The sequence below is a fragment of the Balaenoptera acutorostrata genome, chromosome X (assembly GCF_949987535.1).
Source record: "Balaenoptera acutorostrata chromosome X, mBalAcu1.1, whole genome shotgun sequence".
In the NCBI taxonomy this organism is placed as follows: Eukaryota; Metazoa; Chordata; class Mammalia; order Artiodactyla; family Balaenopteridae; genus Balaenoptera; species Balaenoptera acutorostrata.
This window is the reverse complement of record NC_080085.1, coordinates 24,204,379-24,223,814: the sequence shown is the minus strand read 5'-3', so window position 1 is coordinate 24,223,814 and position 19,436 is coordinate 24,204,379. Positions and strand designations below refer to the sequence as shown.

At 37.1% G+C, this 19,436-nt stretch overlaps 1 pseudogene; it reads right to left on the bottom strand.

Moving 5' to 3' along the window:
* Positions 1-1,384: 1,384 nt before the first annotated feature.
* On the bottom strand, positions 1,385-3,197 carry LOC103005264 (DDB1- and CUL4-associated factor 8-like; annotated as a pseudogene).
* Between the last annotated feature and the right edge of the window lie 16,239 nt (positions 3,198-19,436).

Sequence of the window (19,436 nt, the reverse complement as noted above, 5' to 3'; positions counted from 1 at the left end):
CACAGGCCCCCAGATCCCCAGGCAGTTGTCCCTAACTTTCAATCTCAGTAGGAACTTGGGTCAAGTTATTTTCCATTCCCAAATCTAATCTCATTATGTAAATTTCTCAACCTGCTTTCAAGGGGCCAGCAATAATATCCATTTTAAGGAGTATTATCGAAGAAAAGCCTTGGTCAGGCCATAGAATGTTTTATTACATGCTTCTTTCCCAGCAAATATCTGCAAAGAAGGGTGTGTTATACTTCACAGGGGTGTTGGAGGAAAGGCAAGCCTCTGCATTCACTTATACAAATAGCAGGTGTAAAACAAAAATTATATTACTACTGAACAGTAATTGGACATCCAGTGCCCAAAACTTACATTAAATAAGGCTTAAAACAAGACATTTTTAATAGCAACTTAACCTTTTATAAACAGTCGAAGAAAGTTTTAAGCAATGCGTGGATGTCTAATGGGATATTTCTTCCAATGCTATCAAAGGTATCTGTAAGTATAAAAAAACTCATTATTGTAACACTGTCATTATTAAAGTTAGCTTAAACATATATTTTCAAATATTAGGAATTCTTATATTCCTGGCTAGTATCTTATAGGAGATGGTAGTCCCAAGGGGACTTTTTGGAAGGTAATCCTGTGGGAGTTCTCAAGCCCTGAAAATTCAAGAGAATTGAGAGTGCAGAGTATAAAATGTCATGTGATTAAATTTAATTCCTCCCACCCTCCTGTGCTCAAATTAATCAGTATTAACATACAGATTCAGAAAATGTGGACAACCCAAGTTATTTTTTCTAGAAGGATGAATTATCTTGTTAGGAATTTATCTACCCACCTCTCTCCTTTTCCTTTTCTGTGAGAGAGAATGAGGGTGTGTGTGCATGTGCGTGTGTGTGTGTATGGCCAAGTGTCAGTATTCAATGAACAAGACCATGGTTTGTTTTATTTTACTTTACTTTTAAAGAATAAACACATTTCTGAAACTTTCAACTCAATTGAAGAACTTACTTTTTATAATGCACTGCTAAAGATGAAAAAAAGTGATCATTTTCAGAGTGTCAGAAATGAGAATATAGATTCAATAAGGCTATTAATTTTTCCACCAGAATTAGGAACATTTAGAAGTCAACCATAAGAGAACAAAGGAAAAGAAGCATAGATAAATTACTTATGTATTCCTATAGATATAAGGGGTAAAGAGAGAGGAGTAAAGAAACCAAGTGAGGGAGGAAGAATGTAAAGAAGGAAGGGAGGAAGGCAGAGGAAGGAGATGGAAGAGGCAGTTTCTATTGTTAAAAATAGATAAAAGACAAAAAGCAAATCTAGTAAACTAAATCTTAAAGTCCAGCCTTCTGAGGTGATGCCTAGCTGGAGCTGGAGTATGAGGCCTTCAGGACGGCAGGCGCTGCACAGGGTCTTGGTTCTCTTCCTCCTCCTGGTTCGCTTCCTCCTCCAACATATCTGAGGGACTGGAAGACTCATCCGACTCTGCATCCATAACCCCAACTCCAGGAGCTCCCCAGTGCAACTGATGACCTCTCTGTGTCAGGTGACGCATTAGAACCAAAGCAGGTGGTTGTCAAACAGGTCAGTGTGGTGCAGGCTGCCTTCATCTCGTTCCTGCTTGTTCCTCTTAATCACATTCTTAAAGCCGATAAAGCCAGTGGTAACTTTAGCTGTGGGTGCCCAGATCTTAGCATCGTGGTCTAGGCCACTGGTCGCCATCACAGGTAGGTAAGGATGGGGTTCAAGACAGTTAATGGTCCCTCCTTTATCCCCCTCCATGAACTGAACAATCTGGCAGGATGATTTCTCCCAGAGGAAGATGTGCCCACAATCACTGCTGCTCACGACAAACTCACTTCTGGGGCCATAGAAATTGACACCTTTGACTGTGGCATTATTTCTGTGCCCCTTGTATCTTTTAATATACTGGGCTCCATCACAGTGAGAAGAGTTGAAGAGGTAAATATCTTCATCATTGTAACTGGCCAGGAGCTCTGTGCCATCGTGACTGTACACAAAGCAGGTGATATTTGCTTTAGAATCACAGTTGACCAGGTGATGAGGACAGAATTTCTTGAGTACTCCATTATTCTCATTCTCATCAGTTTTCCTCTGGTCATAAATTCTTACAAACTGATCTTGTCCACCCACTGCAAACTGGTAAGTATTGGCAGGATAAACATAGATTGTATACAGCCCCATTTTCTTCTCCTTCTCTTTTGTTACCACCACTTTTGAAGCTGGCAGGCCTTGTCTGAGGTCAATGGAGAAGACAACTGCATCTTCACCTGAAGTTAGGAACTTAAAAGAGGAGTCATGCTCCAGAGCCAAGTTGTGGGAGTCTCCCCTGTGCTGGGCCACACGCTTAGTATTCTTGCAGTGTCGTGTAGCAGATAGCTCTGCTATGCGTATCTGCTCATCACAGGCACACATGGCCAGGGTGGAATCACCACAGTTGGGAAGGAACTTGGCCTGAAAAACATTATTTCTGTGGCCACTCTCAAAGTCCAGTACTGGCTGCTGACGCACCCAGTCCCACAATATCACTCTAAGGTCATCACTGCTAGTGGCCAGCCAGGTGCCACGCTGGTTAAAGTGCACGGTATTGACACAACCATTATGGCCTTCAAGCTCATACTGCAAGTGGAAACGCTGCACAAAGACTCTTGCCCCACAGGCCTGATATACAATTCGGGCACTTGAACCCGGCTGCCATTTTTGAAGAGCATTAAGGACTTGCCAGCGAGGGTGGGGGAGGACAGATGTCTCTGAAGACACCCAATCCTCCAGGGCCCGATCCTCGGCTGATAAATACTGATCAGGGTTAGCCTCATCGCACTGTACCTGAGGCTGCTCTTCTTCTGCCGATTTTCCTCCTCTTCTTCCTCTCCTAGCTCTTCTTCTAAGCGGTAATGGGACTGGTTTCTATCACTGGTTAAGAAATGTTCGGCGTCTTATGTGCTTTCAAAGTCGATGTCTTCTCTTGAACTTTCCATGGCTGTGCTTTGACTTTCTTAACTGGCGTGGCTGGGAGTACCCCCATCGCCAGTACCGTCACCATTTCTGGTCAAGCTCATTTCAGCGTCTGAGCAGGCCTCCCTCCCTGCCTCCGCTCCAGAACACTCCTCAGAGGGATGGGACAGGCTTCTGTTCTCTAAGTCTGGTAGACCATCTGTGCTGCTCACGTTGTCAGACATCTTTAATGATAAGTGCTCTAGTCGGTCTGGAGTGAGTAAAAGTCGTAGAAGCCTGAGGAAGGGAGTAGGCCCGCCCCGGGGTGAGACAGGCCGGCAGCGAAAAAGGTAGGCCTAGCGCCAAGACTCCAACCAAGGAGACCAAAGGGGAGGGGCAATTTCTGGTTGAGGCAGTTGCAAGTATGGGAGCTGGTGAGGTTCAAAAGACTTCGTCCCATCTCTTGTCTCGCGGTATTTCGAGACTGCTTAGAGTTTTCCAGAACCTGGAGAGTTCGACCCCAAGCCATTTGACATTGCTGCTGTGCATACCGTTCTATTGACGACTGAAACATACTGTGCTTTGGAAAACATTCTTATTAGAGATCCATCAGCAAAAGTGATCCTCCTTAGGCAAAACAGTTACCATAAGACTCTCAGTGCTTTGCTTGAACATAACGTACAGTATGAAATGAAGAAATAGGCAAAAGCAATGAAAGATTGCTAAGGTCCCCAAGCTAGTGAGTTCCTGACGTACAAGAAATATCTTCAGCAAATCAAGCAGCTTGAGGGAAACCTTGAGAGCTCTCATTGGTAGAAATGGCATAGGGTTGACATAAAATACACGATGACTAGTTCATTACATTTTAGATTAAAAAATGAATACTTTTTTTAGTATGAGTAGATCCCAAATATTGAATTAGACATACTTCTACTAAAAAAATTCATTATTTATCTGAAATGCAAGTTTAACTGTGTTGTGTATTTTTATTTGTTATATCTGGCAGACTTTCTTAGTGAGAAGAGTAATTTATTCCTTCAGTGTAATCAAAGCCGAAATCAACTGGTCAATTTAAAGTAGACATTGAAATGAGTAACTGCTTCACCAATTTGAGATAGAAGCACAACCTTTTTTTCTCTTTCCAGCAGAGATTTTATATATTTATTTGGAGTTAATTCAATTTAAGACACTTAAGGAACACCAACACAATTTTATGAAAAAAAATCTGTGATGTTATAGAACTATCAAAATATTTTAAATATCTCCCAAAATATGTCAGAGGCTTTTTGGGGGCTTTTAGGGAAAAAAAGGCAGCTCTTTTAGAGGCAGTTAATTGGCATTGCTGTACTAACTTCAGAGTTTCTCCAAATGAATTATCTAAGATGATGTCAGTAAATGTTTGAAGGGCTACAGTAAACTGCTGACTAAAAATGCCGGAATGAGGAAAACAAGATTTCCCTCAGAGTAATTGCAAGATCAATGTAAAATCGATTAAACATAGAAGCATAAAATCTTCTAAAGAGAGAGAATGGTTCCAAGGCTAATAGTAATGGTAAGACACATAAAAGAATATTCATAGCAATTTGTAAAGAGTAGCACAGCAACCTGAAAACCACCTGAGAGACCATCAAGAGTAGCATGGATAAGTAGACTAGCATACATTTCTATAATGGAATAATGTAAAAAGGTGAGGACTAATGAATTAAAACTAAATACATCAGCATGGATGGATCTTAAAAACACGATGATGAGTCAAAACACAAGTGACAGAACAATGGTTAATAATTTCATTTTCATACCTATCTTTATAATTTTCATATGTAATAAGACTATTTTAAAAGGCAAGAAAACAATTGACTCACAATTCAGGATAATGATTACTTATGGAGGAAAGAAGGAAGTTAAAATCTGGTAGAGAGGAAGCTCCAATAATTCTTGGTAATATTTATAGCTTACTGTAGATATAGGTATGTTGTTATTCTTTTAATTATTTATTGCCTGGCTTACACATTTGTGTATCCTTTTCTATGTATTATATATATTGCATAGTAGTTTTTTTAAAGAGATAATGTTCATTAACAAGGGGTCTTGCTCGGCCGTGGAGTTCAAAAAACAGGAAAACCAGAGCATCAAACCCTAGTATGCCCATCCTGGCATTGTCCAAGAGAAGAAGCCTTATTAATTGGCTTTGGAAATGTCTCATTGCAAGGAACAGTTCCATTGTTAGAGGTTCAGTCAGGTTATTTCAATCTGATGCTATTGTATTAGTTTGACTTTTTTCTACATGCTCATTAAGCCAACTTTGGCTATGAATTAGCTTTTCATTTAAATTTTCATTTAAGTTTGCTTTGAATTAATCCATTTGGTATATTTCCATTCCCATTCATTCATTTATTCACCACAAATTTATTTAGCACTTCTATGCACCGTGTACTGTTCTAGGTCCTGACAATACAGTGGTGAATAAAAGTGTTAATCCCTTCACTCGTGGAGTTTATAATACAGTGGAAAAAAGAGACAATAGACAAGTCAATGTAGAGATAGAGCATATGAGGCAGTGGTGAAATGTATAAAGAGAAATAAATGTGTGGAGAGAAATAAAGGTGTGTAAGTAGGTATAGACTGGAGGTTGTTATTTTAGATAGTGCATTCAGGAAAGGTCTCCTTTATAGGGTGACATTTAAGTAGAGGGCTGAATGAAAAGAGAAATGCAGCATGCAAATACCTAGGATAAGAACATTCCTTATACAGTGACATTGAGTGCAAATGCTCTAAAATTGTAGGACAATATGAGTGTTCATGGAACTTCAGGGAGGCCACTATGTCTGAAACAATGCAAGTAAACACTAGGGAGAGTGTCAGGCAATGGGATTGAAAGAAACAAAGGCCAATTAAACAGAGCCTTGTTATCCATAATAAATAATTTTTATTTTTATTTCATTCTATGTGTACTGGAAAGCCTTTAGAAGCTTGTGAACATGGCAATTGCATTATCTGACTTGCTTTTTAAAAAGATGATACTGGCTGCTATGTGGAGAATAGAATGGGATAGCAAGAGAGAGCAGAAGTACTAAAATATTGATCTAATCCAGGTGAGAAATTAAGGTGGCTTAACCTAGGATGAGGATAGTGCATGTCGTGAAAACTGGTTAGGTTTGGAATACATTATGAAAGTAGAAATTATAGCATTTACTAATGAGTTGAATGTGAGTGTGAAGTGGATTAGTCAAGCTACTAGCAAGAAGCACACGTCGCTTGGGCAATTTTAAGCAGTTCAATAGGTGGTTATTTTTGCAAAGGTGAGAGAAGGCTGTAGGGAAATCACAAGGGAACAATCAGGATGTCAAGGATATTATGAACAGGAAGATATTATACCCTTAGGCCTAAAGGTGTGGAGGAGAGAGAGCAGTTATCAAAAAACCTGAGACAGAAAGGGCAGTGTGGAGAGTCTGACTTGACAGGAGCTATCATTAGCCATCCTTCAGAGCACCTGCAGAGCACGAGCCAGGGAAACGTATCCCCCAGATTAATTTTTCTCCCTCTGCTCTCCTGATGGTACTTCCCACTGAGTCATGTGAAGAAGGTAAGATTTTATATCCTGTAATTTTACTGAATTTATTAGTTCTAACAGTGTGTATGTGTGTGTGTGTGTGTGTGTGTGTAGTCTTTAGAAGTTTTCATATACTGTATAAGATCATGTCAGCTGCAAGCAGATAATTTTACTTCTTCCTTTCGAATTTGGATGCCTTTTATTCATTTTTTCTTGCCTAAATTCCCTGTCTAGGAGTTCCAGTACTATGTTGAATAGAAGTGTCAAGAGTGGGCATCCTTGCCTTTTTCCTGATCTTAGAGAAAAAGCTTTCAGTTTTTCACTGTTGAGTGTGATGTTAGCTGTGGAATTTTCATATATATCACCTTTATTATGTTGAGACAAATTCCTTCTATAACTAGTTTGTTAAGAGTTTTTATCATGAAACGGTATTGAATTTTGTCAAAAGTTTTTTTGCATCTATTGTGATCATGTGATTTTTATCCTTCATTGTGTTAATATGGTTTATGACATTGATTGATTTGCTTATGTTGAATCATCCTTGCATCTCAGAGATAAATCCCAGATGTTCATGGTGTATGATCCTTTTAATGTGCTGTTGAATTTGGTTTGCTAGCTTTTTGTTGAGGATTTTTGCATCTGTGTTCATCAGGAATATTGGCTTACAGTATTCTTTTCTCGTTGTGTCTTTGTCTGGATTTGGTATCAGGGTAAATAACAATGGAATATTCAAAATGGAAATTAAGAAAACAATCCCATTTACAATAGTATCAAAACAATAAAATACTCAAGAATAAACTTAACCAAGGAGGTATAATGAAAGCCATAGAACATTAAAGAATTTAAAGAAGACACAAATAAATGGAAAGACATCCCATGTTCATGTATTAGAAGACTTAATATTGTTAAAATGTCCATACTACCCAAAATGATCTACAGGTTCAATGAAATTCCTATCAAAATTCCAACAGTCTTTTTTTCAGAGGTGGAAAAGGCCAAACCTCAAGTCCATATAAGGAGTTCTAGAGATCTATTTACAACATTGGACCCATAGTTAACAGTACTGTATTTTACACTTGAAGATTGGTCAGGGTAGATTTATGTTGTGTTCTTACTAAAATAAAAACACATAAATAAAAATTTTTTTTAATTAAAGTTAAAAAAAGAAAGGAGGAGAATAAATCTGGATGAGCAAATATAAGCTACCTGGTCCCTGGAGGGTAAATACGAATCAATGATAGCTCCTAAGTGTTTTCTAGGAACAGTGAGTGAATGGTGGTGAAATTTACTAAAATGAGGGCTAGGTATGGCGATGGAGGAATCAAGAGTTCTGTTTTATTTATATCAAGTATAAAAATGCACACTTAGCATTGGGAAAATAGAAATATTGAGTTGACAATTGGATACAGATGTCTGGAGTTTATAGGAGAGATTATAAATATAAATTTGGAAGTCATTAGCCACTGAGAATAAAGTATATCACTTAGGGAGTGAGTACACAGTGAGAAGAGCAAAGATCTGAGGATTGGGTACTGGAACACTCAAATATTTATTTTAGTAAGAAAAGGCAAATCCAACTATATGGAGCAGAAAGAGTGGCCAGTTATGTAGGAGAAAAACATGAGAACATGAAGAAAGTGTAGAAACTATTTTACAAAGGAAGCATTGATCAACTGTGCCAAATACTGCTAAGAGGTTAAGATAAGGCCTGAGAACTGAGCATTGTATTTGGTAACAGGAAGGTAACAAGTCACTTGTGACTTGTTACCTTCCTGTTACCATACATTACCACGATGTTATATGCTAGTGACAATGATTTAGTAGTAAGGGTGAAAACTGATAATGCAGTGAAGATAGGAGAAGCTTTAGGAGGAAAGCCTTAAATAGGGGAGAGGGAATAGGATTCAATGCACAGATAGAGAAATTGTAACAGGAGGGGAGACAAAATATTTAGTACAGAGGCAAGTAGGTTGTTAGATCTGGTGGTGGAAGAATGTGCACACTCTTGTAGTTGCTTCCATTCTCCCAGTGAATAAAGAAGGAAAGATATCAGCTATGAATGAGGGAGATTAAAGCTGTGCTGGATCTTTGAGGCAAAAAACTTGTGAAATAGTCAACTCAGAAAATGGGAGAATGAGTCCAACAGGGATATGGAGAATAGTTGCCTGGAAGAAGAGAGGGTCCACTTGTGGTTTCATACCCTAAAGGTAAATAAGATAGCATGATTATTGTTTTTCTCTATTTTAGACACTTGAGGACAGAAGTAGAGTAGGCAAATACCTGGATTCAACTAAATTCTGAATTTTTTGCTGGTTGAGGATGATGGAGAGTTGAGGGGCAAAGGAGCTTAGATTCTACATAATGAAATTATTATAATAATGAACCTTGAAATTTAACTATAAAAAAGACAATTGAGGGACTTCCCTAGTGGTCCAGTGGGTAAGACTCCATGTTCCCAGTGCAGGGGGCCCAGGTTCATTCCCTGGTCGGGGAACTAGATCCCGCACACCGCAATAAAAGATCCCGCATGCCGCAACTAAGACCCGGCGCAGCCAAAATAAATAAATAAAATAAGTTAAAAAAAAAAAAAAAAAGACAATTGAGAACAAGAGGGGAAAGAGGAAAAGGGCAGATTTGATAGGGTCAGCAGATTGGAGGTCCCAGTGGAGTCAACGTTTGATGGGATCAGCAAGTGTGTTCAACCATAGAGGAACTAGAGTTCCCTTTTGCTTCACTACCTTATGGCCTGTAAGTATATATGAAGTTTGGGAGAACAGGGTGACCCAGAGCCCTATAATCTGTACCCAAGCTATTAAAGCAAAAGCAATTTGATTAAAAGATTAAAGTAATTCACTCTAAGACATGGCTGACTGATAAGCTTAATTTTCCCAGAAGCTATTTCCTTAATATAAGAGGAACTTCCTACTCTAGGACAGATATTTTTTAGAAGAAACCTTCCAGAGCCATTTGAATACCCCAGGAAATTACTACAACTACTCTTACCGACCAGCAATGTGGCAGCCTGATTCTGAAAGTGGCAAAGAGGGGCCTTTATCTGGTTGCTTCACTGGGTTTGGGGATGCAGGAGACAGTCATTTGTAAAATGACCCCCGTCACATAATGAGCTTGTCTTGTTTTCTGCCCTCATGGATGTAACACCCCCTTGAGGGAGACAGATTTGTAAACCTGAAGTCCGTACCAAGATTAATAGAGATTTTTCTATGAAGATTTCATAAGATGCTGGCAAAACTTACATTTAAATGTGCTTCATAGATTTTAGAATTGCCTATTCAAAATTTTAGGAAGCCCAGAAACTTCAGGATGCCATTTGGAACCAAAGAGAGAAAAAAAAATCTTTATATTCTAGAACAAATTCCATTATAAACAAATAATTAAAATAGCTAAATGTATGCTAATCGATTATTATCAGAGGGTCCTAGAGTGAAAGTAGAGTGACAGGAGAGACTGTTTTGGTGTAGACATAGAGTTTAGATGGGTTTCCAGGAAAGGTATTTGAGCATAACATGGAAGGAAGAACAGCGGAGCAGCACACAGCCACCTCACATGAATTTTCTTCTGGGCCCTTGTGTATGCGTGCTCACATTCCTCTGCCTCATCCTCATTCTGCCTCAGTCCCTTTTCTGTGTGGAATCTGGCAAGGAAGCTGTTGGAGATTAACACATGGTCTGTGACGGGAGGGAAGAGATGGCATGACATATTTTGGGAAATAGAAAGTCTTGGTATGATTGGAGCACAGAGTCAGTGTAAACAACAGGCCAGCCTGTAACTTGGAATGCTTTATTGCAGCAATTCTTAAACTTTTTGGCCTCAGAACCCCTTTGCATTCTTAAAAATTATTGTGACTCCCAAAGTACTTGTACTTACGTGATTTACATCTACTGATATTTGCCCATACTAGAAATGAGAGCTGAGAAATATTTAACTATTTGTTAATTTATTTATTTCAAACAAGAATAATAAATCCATTACACATTAACATAAATAATATATTTTTATTAAAGGTAATTAATTTTTCCTGACAAAATAAATTTAATGAGAAGATTGGCATTGTTTACAATATTGCATTTTTTAATTGTCTGGTTTAATAGAAGACATCTGGATTCTCATATCTGCTTCTTCAAGCAATCTGTTGCAATATCACAGGTTATTCAGTGTCTAGAAAACTTGACTGTACATTTGTGAGAGAATGAGGACCAAAAAGGCAAATAACAGTTTAGGATTATCATGAACATAATTTTGACCTTTCAGATCCACTAAAAGGGTCTCAGGGACCCATCCTCACTCCCCATGAGTCCCCATGCGCACTTTGAGAGCTGCTGCTTTCTTATAAAGGCATATAGAGAACAAGTTGGATTTTATCCAGTAGATGATGCATAGAAACAAATAATTTAAGCAAGGATTGGATTTGCATTTAAAATGATTACTCCCAGTGTGGGAAATAAGTTGGATAAAGGCAAGGTTAGATGTTTGGAAACTAATTAAATTTGAATAATTTCTCACATTCTATCTAGTATAGGACTCTTTTACAAACACATGTGTAATACTGGTTATACTTTTTAATGTGTTTATTTTCCTCTACTTAAGAGTAAGTTACTTGGAAGTAGGTACTGCTTTTGATTCATCTTTATAACTACAGCTTTTGGTAGAGTATACAGAGTAGGAACCCAGTAAAGATTTGTTAAAAATAAATGAAAGAACTAACTAAATGGCTATCAGACTATTGCAGATAAATGATGATCTAGTCTTCAGCTTAAAGGCAGTGGCAACAAAGATGGAGTAGATTCGAGAGATATACTCAATTCACTGTTGACTGACTGGAAATGCTGTTGACCTACTTATTGGATAAGGACTGTGAAAGAAAGATAAGGAACACCATTATTTCTGTCATCTACCTTATGTGACCCTGATTGAGGGAGGATAGGAGATAGAATGGGGTGGGGTTTGAAGGGGTGATTTCTGGTTTCATTTTGAATATGATGAATTGCAGATGCTTGTGGGATTTGGGCCTCTCCTAGCACCTTAAGCGGTTTTAAAGCTACATAATATCTTATTTAATTAAGCCAAGATCACAGTATATTCTAATATTTGTTTTCAATGCTTTAATATTTTAGTATTTGTTTTTAATACTTTTGATGTTTTAGTGTATTTTTAATGTCTTAGTATTTTAATATTTAATCAGAATTCTTGGATTTTTGCTGTCCTAAATTTCCGGTTCTATTCGTGGATGCTGATTTACTGCCAACCAAGTGGGATTAATTTGGCTGTTGCACAGTGGCTTCTTTTCAAATTCACTACTTCTAAATTTCATCCATAATGTGGGAAGTTGAACTACTCCTACAGCTCTGTGAAGGAATCTGCTGACCCCGCATGTAGTAGAAAGCAGGAGACACAGCCTCTGACTTATTCACAGAAACTGATGAGGTCGCTTGTCACCATCCTCCTACTTTACAATCCCCAACTAAGGTTGATGACACATTTAAAAGTATGCCTATCAGCAAGCATGGATTTTTGTAATTCACAGTTCACTAAATAGACATCATGTGATTGAAAATAAAGAAGCATCATGCAAGGAATGTGTTGTGAACAACTTAAAATGAATTCAGAACATAACAAAACAATCTGGCTTCATGTTTTCAAGAGAGTAGCCCCAACAGACAGGGAAGAACACTTAAAACACTAAAGTGATTCAGTTCTCATGTCCTTTATTGCCGCTCATCTTTCCATCTGGCCAGAGTTGCTATTTTATCCAGTACTTTCCTGTTTAGTACCATCCTGCCTTTACATTTTGTTTCCAATCTACTCTGCAAAGCTAATTGTTGCCCTGTCCCAGGAGAATGTGAATAATTTTAAAGTTAGAAAGAGAAGCATCTGCATAGATAGAAAATAGCAGTCATTTCATTATAATTAGTCTATTTGTCTTTCTTTTACTTATGCCAGAAGTGTATCAATATCTTCAAAAAATGAATGACTACCACCTGCCTAAAACCTGAATGAAGCCCCCCAACTCTAATTATTTTCTTTTCTTCAAATTAAAACAAAATCAGGTTGGTGAAAGTTTGAGCTCTTGGTATATATCAGACATTTCTATTGGTTGCATAATTCAGTGAGTTACAGAAAGTGTACCATTCAAAAAATATATATATATATATAGTTTTGAAAAATAAATTATCTTTGATTTTCATCAATTATTAATTGTGCATTAATAAAGCACATAGTCAACATAGAAAACTGAATATCCATGCATCTCACTAGAAATATTTATATAATTTAAGTGAATAACAGAACATTACTTCTAAAGATCTGTAAGATGGATATCCATGATAATGTGTGAAATAAAGCTATAAAACTAAAATACAAAAAGATTCTGGTATAATCTAATGGAATTCTTACCCTTCCCCATGATAGAGAATTAAGCACAATAGATTTAAAAGTAATCGAAGGTATATTTTATTAAACATATTATTGGGAGTAGTGCCACTATTTCTCTTCTCATTTACATGCAGAGGGGAATTTCTACTCTTCTCTGTTTTTGGAAAACTTCTGCCTTTACTCCTAATGTGATAATTCAGACTCTGAAACATATGGCAGGCCACATTTCACTGCTGAGCAGACTCACTGCTCACGTGTGACACACCATTTTGCTCTCTTGTCCAAACTTTTGCCTCAATGCTCAGACATGGTGGGCACTCTTGGGCTTCTTCTCAACATACAATAAGTATGTATGGACAGTGATAAGGGCCTGCCTTTAATAGAAATGCTGGCCATCCTTCTTGCTAGTGTTTTCTTTCACCACTGAGTCTGTGTGTTAGTTGGACCTGGCATCCTTGTCTACGCACTGTTTGGGTACATAGACTTACTGCTCTGCAGGTCACATCAACTCTGTTTCTCTGTTTTTTTCTTTTCCCTTCCTCCCACCAACCCATCCACTTTCCATGAATATTCAGTTCAAAGATTTAGATTTTGGGTGAGTTAGGAGATACCCACTTCAGCTTCCAACTTTAACCGTGTTTTCTAGTCCAGTCTTTCTGGAGAATGTTGTTATGGGGATCGGGAGAATAGTGGTTATAAAATGCCTTTAAAATTAATGAATCCATTTAATGGGGAAAAGGGTGAATGGTAGGATTTGGTTGCTTGGATTCAGTTTTATAAAATGCAAAGGAGAGGGCTAGAACACATGATTTCAATGGCCAATTTTAGCCAAACACAAGCTGAAGCTGTGAAGCAACATGGCTGATGTTCCTTCTTTTTTTTTGTTTGTTTTGGCCGTGCCATGTGGCTTGTGAGATCTTAGTTCCCTGACCAGGGATTGAACCCTGGCCCTCGGCAGTGAAAGCGTGGAGTCCTAACCACTGGACCACCAGGGAGTTTCCTGATTTTCTTATATGGTCTCTAAATAAACCCTAACGTCAATTTCAAAATAAATAAATAAATAAATAAATAAATAAATAAGATTACAGATGTAGTTTAATATCATATTCTTTGAAAAAAAATGTGTTACTTTCCATGGTGACTACTTAGAAAGGTAGTGCTCATTTGGAACAGAAAGTATTTAGTGAGTTTGTTAAAAATTAGTACATATTGTCATTGATTTTAGTTACACCATTTATATCCCAAGGGGAAGTCATTCAAATAGCATGTGTTCATTACTGAGTGAGCTGTAAAGACAGTTATAACCAAAGAGATCCAGAATAGGGAGGGCTCCCAAAGGTGTGGGCAGTTGGGAAACAACTTGAAACAGTTGAAAGAAAGAGACTAGTTGAACAACTGGCAAAAGTTAAAAAGCCACAGGATTGAGAATACACAAAGCTTGTTTCTTTTAGAACACGAACAGACACATTTTCATCAGGCTGGTGCTTCAATATAAGGAGAGTAATAAAAATCATTTGAAGATGAGATTGTCCAATGTTTGTTAAATATTCTTGAAGCTGTAGAGAGACAATGCACTGTTACTCAACACAAATGTTTTAAGTGCATGATCATGAAACATGATTTTCCTGAGTGATGAAGTCCCTTTTCATATGAACAGGGGAATTGTGGTAGGCAGAATAATGCCTCTTTCCCCAAACCTGTGAATATTGTTAACTTACATAATAAAAGGGAATTTGCAGATGTGATTAAGTTAAAGATTTTAAGATGGGGAGATTATCCTGGATTATCCAGATGGACCTTGCAAGAGAGAGGCAGGAGGGTCAGAGTCAGAGAAAGAGACACAATGGTGGAAACAGAGGTCAGAGAGATGTGGGGCCATGAGGCAAGGGATGTAGGCAACCTCTAGAAGCTGGAAAAGGAAAATAAACGCTTTGTTCCCTAGGGCCTCCAGAAGGAATGTAGCCTTGCCTACTCATTTTAGGCTTCTGACTTGCAGAACTATAGGATAATAAATCTGTGTTGTTTTAAGCCACTAAACTTGTGGTAACTTATTACAGCAGCAATAGGAAACTAATATGGGGATGTGTGTGTATATTAATGTCAGCAAGGCACTTCACAGCTTCTTTAAAGTATTTCTGAGCCAAGATGGAGGAGATAAGACAATGCAATGATGTGTGCTGTCAGATTTGAAACTGCCGCAATAGATATGCCCAAAACATGGTTGTTAAAGCCATGGAATCCAGGGTCTGGGTTGGAATCCTGACCCTGCCCTTTTCTAGTTATATAATCTTGGGCAAGCTAGTTGACATTTCTCTGCTTCTGTGACCCTGGATGTAAAGTGGGATTAATTATTGCAACTATCTTAGAGAGAATTGTGTGTTAAAAAATTAATACAGATTGATATTAATTATTTATTTAATATTACATAAATTAACACTTTTGAAATGCTTAGAATGTTTCATGGTACAAAGTGAGCACTATGTAAAGGTTAACTGTCATTATTATTGGTGCCGGCCTAAAGTAAATTCTGTGGTCACAAGGTTCAACGAACACTCTGTACTTGATTTTATGGATTTCAACATTTGTATCAACAACTTGAATAATGGCATTAAAGGCCAGTGACATAATATTGGGAGCTATAAGTCTAATGCCAGTCTAAAGCCTATGGAATGAAATATATTTAGGCTCAAAAAAACAAAGGTTTGCGTCCCAAATATTTGCCAGCATTACGATATATTTACTTTAAACATATGAGTATCATGTTGTGATCTGTTACACAGCTTGAATTGCAAATACAGTTAAACAAACTTTAGATTTTCTTAAAAAATAAAATATGCTTTTTCATATATCATAGGACTAAATTATCAGAAAATCCAACATCCCTATTCTTGCCCTAATGACCCCTCACATTCTAATCTGTTAAAAACATATGACTTATGTAGAACTAAATGTTGGCAGATATCATGCGGAAGGAAGGTCAGTCCCAGTCCAACTTATAAACCCAAATAAGGATTATCTGATAAATTCCTTAATGTTTTGTCTTACCACTGCAACATGAAGACATTTTGACAACTAAAATCTTACAATCTTATAGCTAATCCCTACAAAAGCCACCAGTGAGAATCTTCAAGGGAGGTTGATTCATTCCTACAATACTTAGCTCACCCATGGAGTCCTCTGATTTGGGTACCCGTGGATATACTTCTTAGGACTCAGTATTTTTCATCCTATACCAGCTAGGAGTATAGCACCAAAATTGGTTTAAGAGAGTAATTAATTAAGAGAGAAAAAATTAAAATTAAAAAAAGATCAGTCATTGCTTGCCTAGAGCTGGGGTCATGGGAGAGGAATGAATGAATGCAAAGTAGCATAAGGGAAATTTTGAGAGATCGTGGAAATAGTCTATATCATGATTGCTGTGGTAGTTATATGATTGAATACATTTGCTAAAACTTATCAAACTATACACTTAAAAATGGATGAATTGCATTTCATATGAATTACACCTCCCTAAAGCCACTTCTTACCATTCTTCTTTATTCCTTCACCCTAGAGAGCCAGACTCCTCATTTTCATCATCCTAAACCTGAAGTGTGCTGTAGAACTCTCTTTCTACGTCCAGGGAGCGTTATATTCCACCTATTTTTAAATTTAGGTTTTAATTTAAATTTAATAAATTGGCCTTTCAATACTTATTAACTCAGATATTTTATTTTGCTCTCTACATAAATGGAAGCATGCTCTTCACACTTTTTTCAAAAAAAATCACTCAACAAAGTATTTATTGAATGCCTACTAAATGTCAGGCAGTGTTATAGACGCAATAGATAAAAGAGTGAAGAAGACAGATGAAACCCCATGTCCTGATATGTTAATATTAGGTGATATGCTACATAGAAAAATTAAGCAAGAGATGAGGATAGGAGTGCTAGGATAGGTGTTATGTTTTTTGCAAAGTCTGGACAAAAAATAAGACATCATGAAGAATGTATTAAATGAACATAGACTTTAAGAAAGAGAATAAGTAAGGCACATAGAGATATATCTCTATCTATCTATCTGTCTGTCTATCTATCTATCTATCTATCTATCTATCTATCTACCTATCTATTCCAGGGAAAGCAGCAAGTATGACTTTCCTGAGTAGAAGGGATGCTTGGAATGGTTGAAGAAGAACAGGATCCAGAATGGCTGGAGTGGGAGTGGCCATCTGCAAAAAGGGAAGTGTAGATAGAGATAAGGTCAGGCAGGCAGCAGGTTGTCAGATTATTTAGAACCATATGGCCCATTTGAAAGGTCTGTGGCTTTCCCTTAAACGTGATGGTAAGATTTCTCGGCAAGAAAGCAGACTTTGGAAAAAAAGGCTTACGTGTGAGTTCTTTATTGGGAATGTGCCTCAGGAAGCAGCGGTGAGGAACAGAGGAATCCAAGCAGAGAAGAAGGGAGAGCAAAAATATATATATATATATATATTATTGAGCTGGCCACTGCTACAAGTGACTGGTTGCTCCATCCATGGGATCATCTTAAAAACTTTATTAAATGTTTTCAGAGGTCTTTTCTGGGGAGTAAAAGTGGAAAGCTTTTGTCAGCACTCTTTGGTAAAACCTCCCTAAAAGGGTATTAACTCATCTGCATTTCTGTGTTGTGTGTTACTATTGCACGCCATGCGTGGATTTAGTAGAGAAGCCTAAGGCAGGAGGTGTGGGACACGCTGAGTAAGTTTGAAATGAAATGCTAACAGATTACTGCTCCATGAAGTTGGTTGGAGCCCAGGTAAAACTGGTCATTGCAATTGTGTTTCTATATGCAAGTGTCGATTTTAATATGAAATATAACAATTATGCCATTGATGATAGCATCAAAAGACACCAAATACCTAGGACTAAATATAACTAAAGATATCCAAAATCTCTACACAGAAATCTATAACTGAATGAAACACTATGAAAAGAGATTTTAAAAGACAGATAACAAATGAAGGCCTATACATGTTCATAGATTGGATGACTCACTTTTGAAAATCTGTAAACTTTCCCAAATCAATGCAATCTATATAAAATTCCCAGCAATGTGTGTATCAGTATGTGTAGGGAGTAAGGGGAATGTGGAAATTGACAATTGGTTCTAAATTTATAAAGAATTCATGTACAGCTAAAACAACTTTGAAGAAGAACAAAATTGGAGGATTTATACTTATAGATATCAAGTTGATGATTAAGACAGTATGGTGTTGGTACAGAGACAAACAAGTAGGTCAATGAAACAACACAAGAAGTCCAGAAGCATACCCACACACATAAGGGTTTTCAAGTTTTGAAAAAGTGATCACTAAACATGTCTTGGAAGAATATCTTCATGAGCTTAAAGGGGAAGATTTTACCAACTATAAAGGAGAAGATCGGCATGTTGGACTATTTTAGAAGCAGGAAATTCTCTTCATTGAAAGACACCATTTTAAGACTTAAAAAGCCAGTGTATTTATAACCCATATAACTGACAAAGCAATGTATCCAGAATACATAAAGAGGATCTCTAAATTAATGAAAAGAGATCGAAAACCCAAGTAAAGAAGGGACGAGATTTTTTAATATCCTTCATAAAAGAGAATATAAAAATAGCTAATAATCCTATGGAAAGATGCACAACCTCATTAGTAACTAGGGAAATTCATATTAAATCTACAATGTAGATGTTCACTAGAATGAATACAATTGAAAAGACTGAAAATGCCCAATATTATTGGCAAGGATACAGGGAAATGGAGCTTTCATATATTCCTTATTAGAGTGTATGTTAATAGAACTACCTTGGAAAATTATTTGGCATTATCTACCAAATTTGTTGATATGCATATCCTCTGATCCAACAATACCACTCTTGAGTATATACCCAACAGAAAGGCACATATATATTCAATAAAACATGTAGGAAAGAAAGTTCATAAAAGTATTATTCATAATATCCCAAACTTGGAAACAACCCAAATGCCACTCAACAATGAAGTGGATAAATGAGTCATTTATTCATACAATGGTATATACAGCAAAGAAAAAGAGAGTGCTACTGCAGAAAACACCACTGATAAATCTACCAAACACATGGAGCAAAAGAAGCCAGATATAAAAGAATGCATACTATATGATTCTATCTGTAACATGTTCCAAAACAGGCAAATAATCTTTTGCTGGAAGTCAGGATAGTCATTATCTTTTAGGAAAAGGCAAGGGAGTACGATGGAGCCTCTGGAGTGATGAAAATACAGTATTTCTGGGTCTGTGTGCTTTATGTAGATGTGTTCACTCAGTGAATAACTACTGCTGTTCACATAGGATTTGTTTAGTTTTGTATATGTAATACTAAAAATTTAAAATTTTATTTAAAATTATGTACCTACCTTAATGTGTTCTTAGAAATACATGAGATGATGTATGTCTCATGACTGTCACCAAGTAGGTATATAATGGATATTAGCTAAAGACATAAAGAAAGGGACTACATAATATTTGATCTTAAGTAGGACTGTGAATTAGTCTGGAAAAAG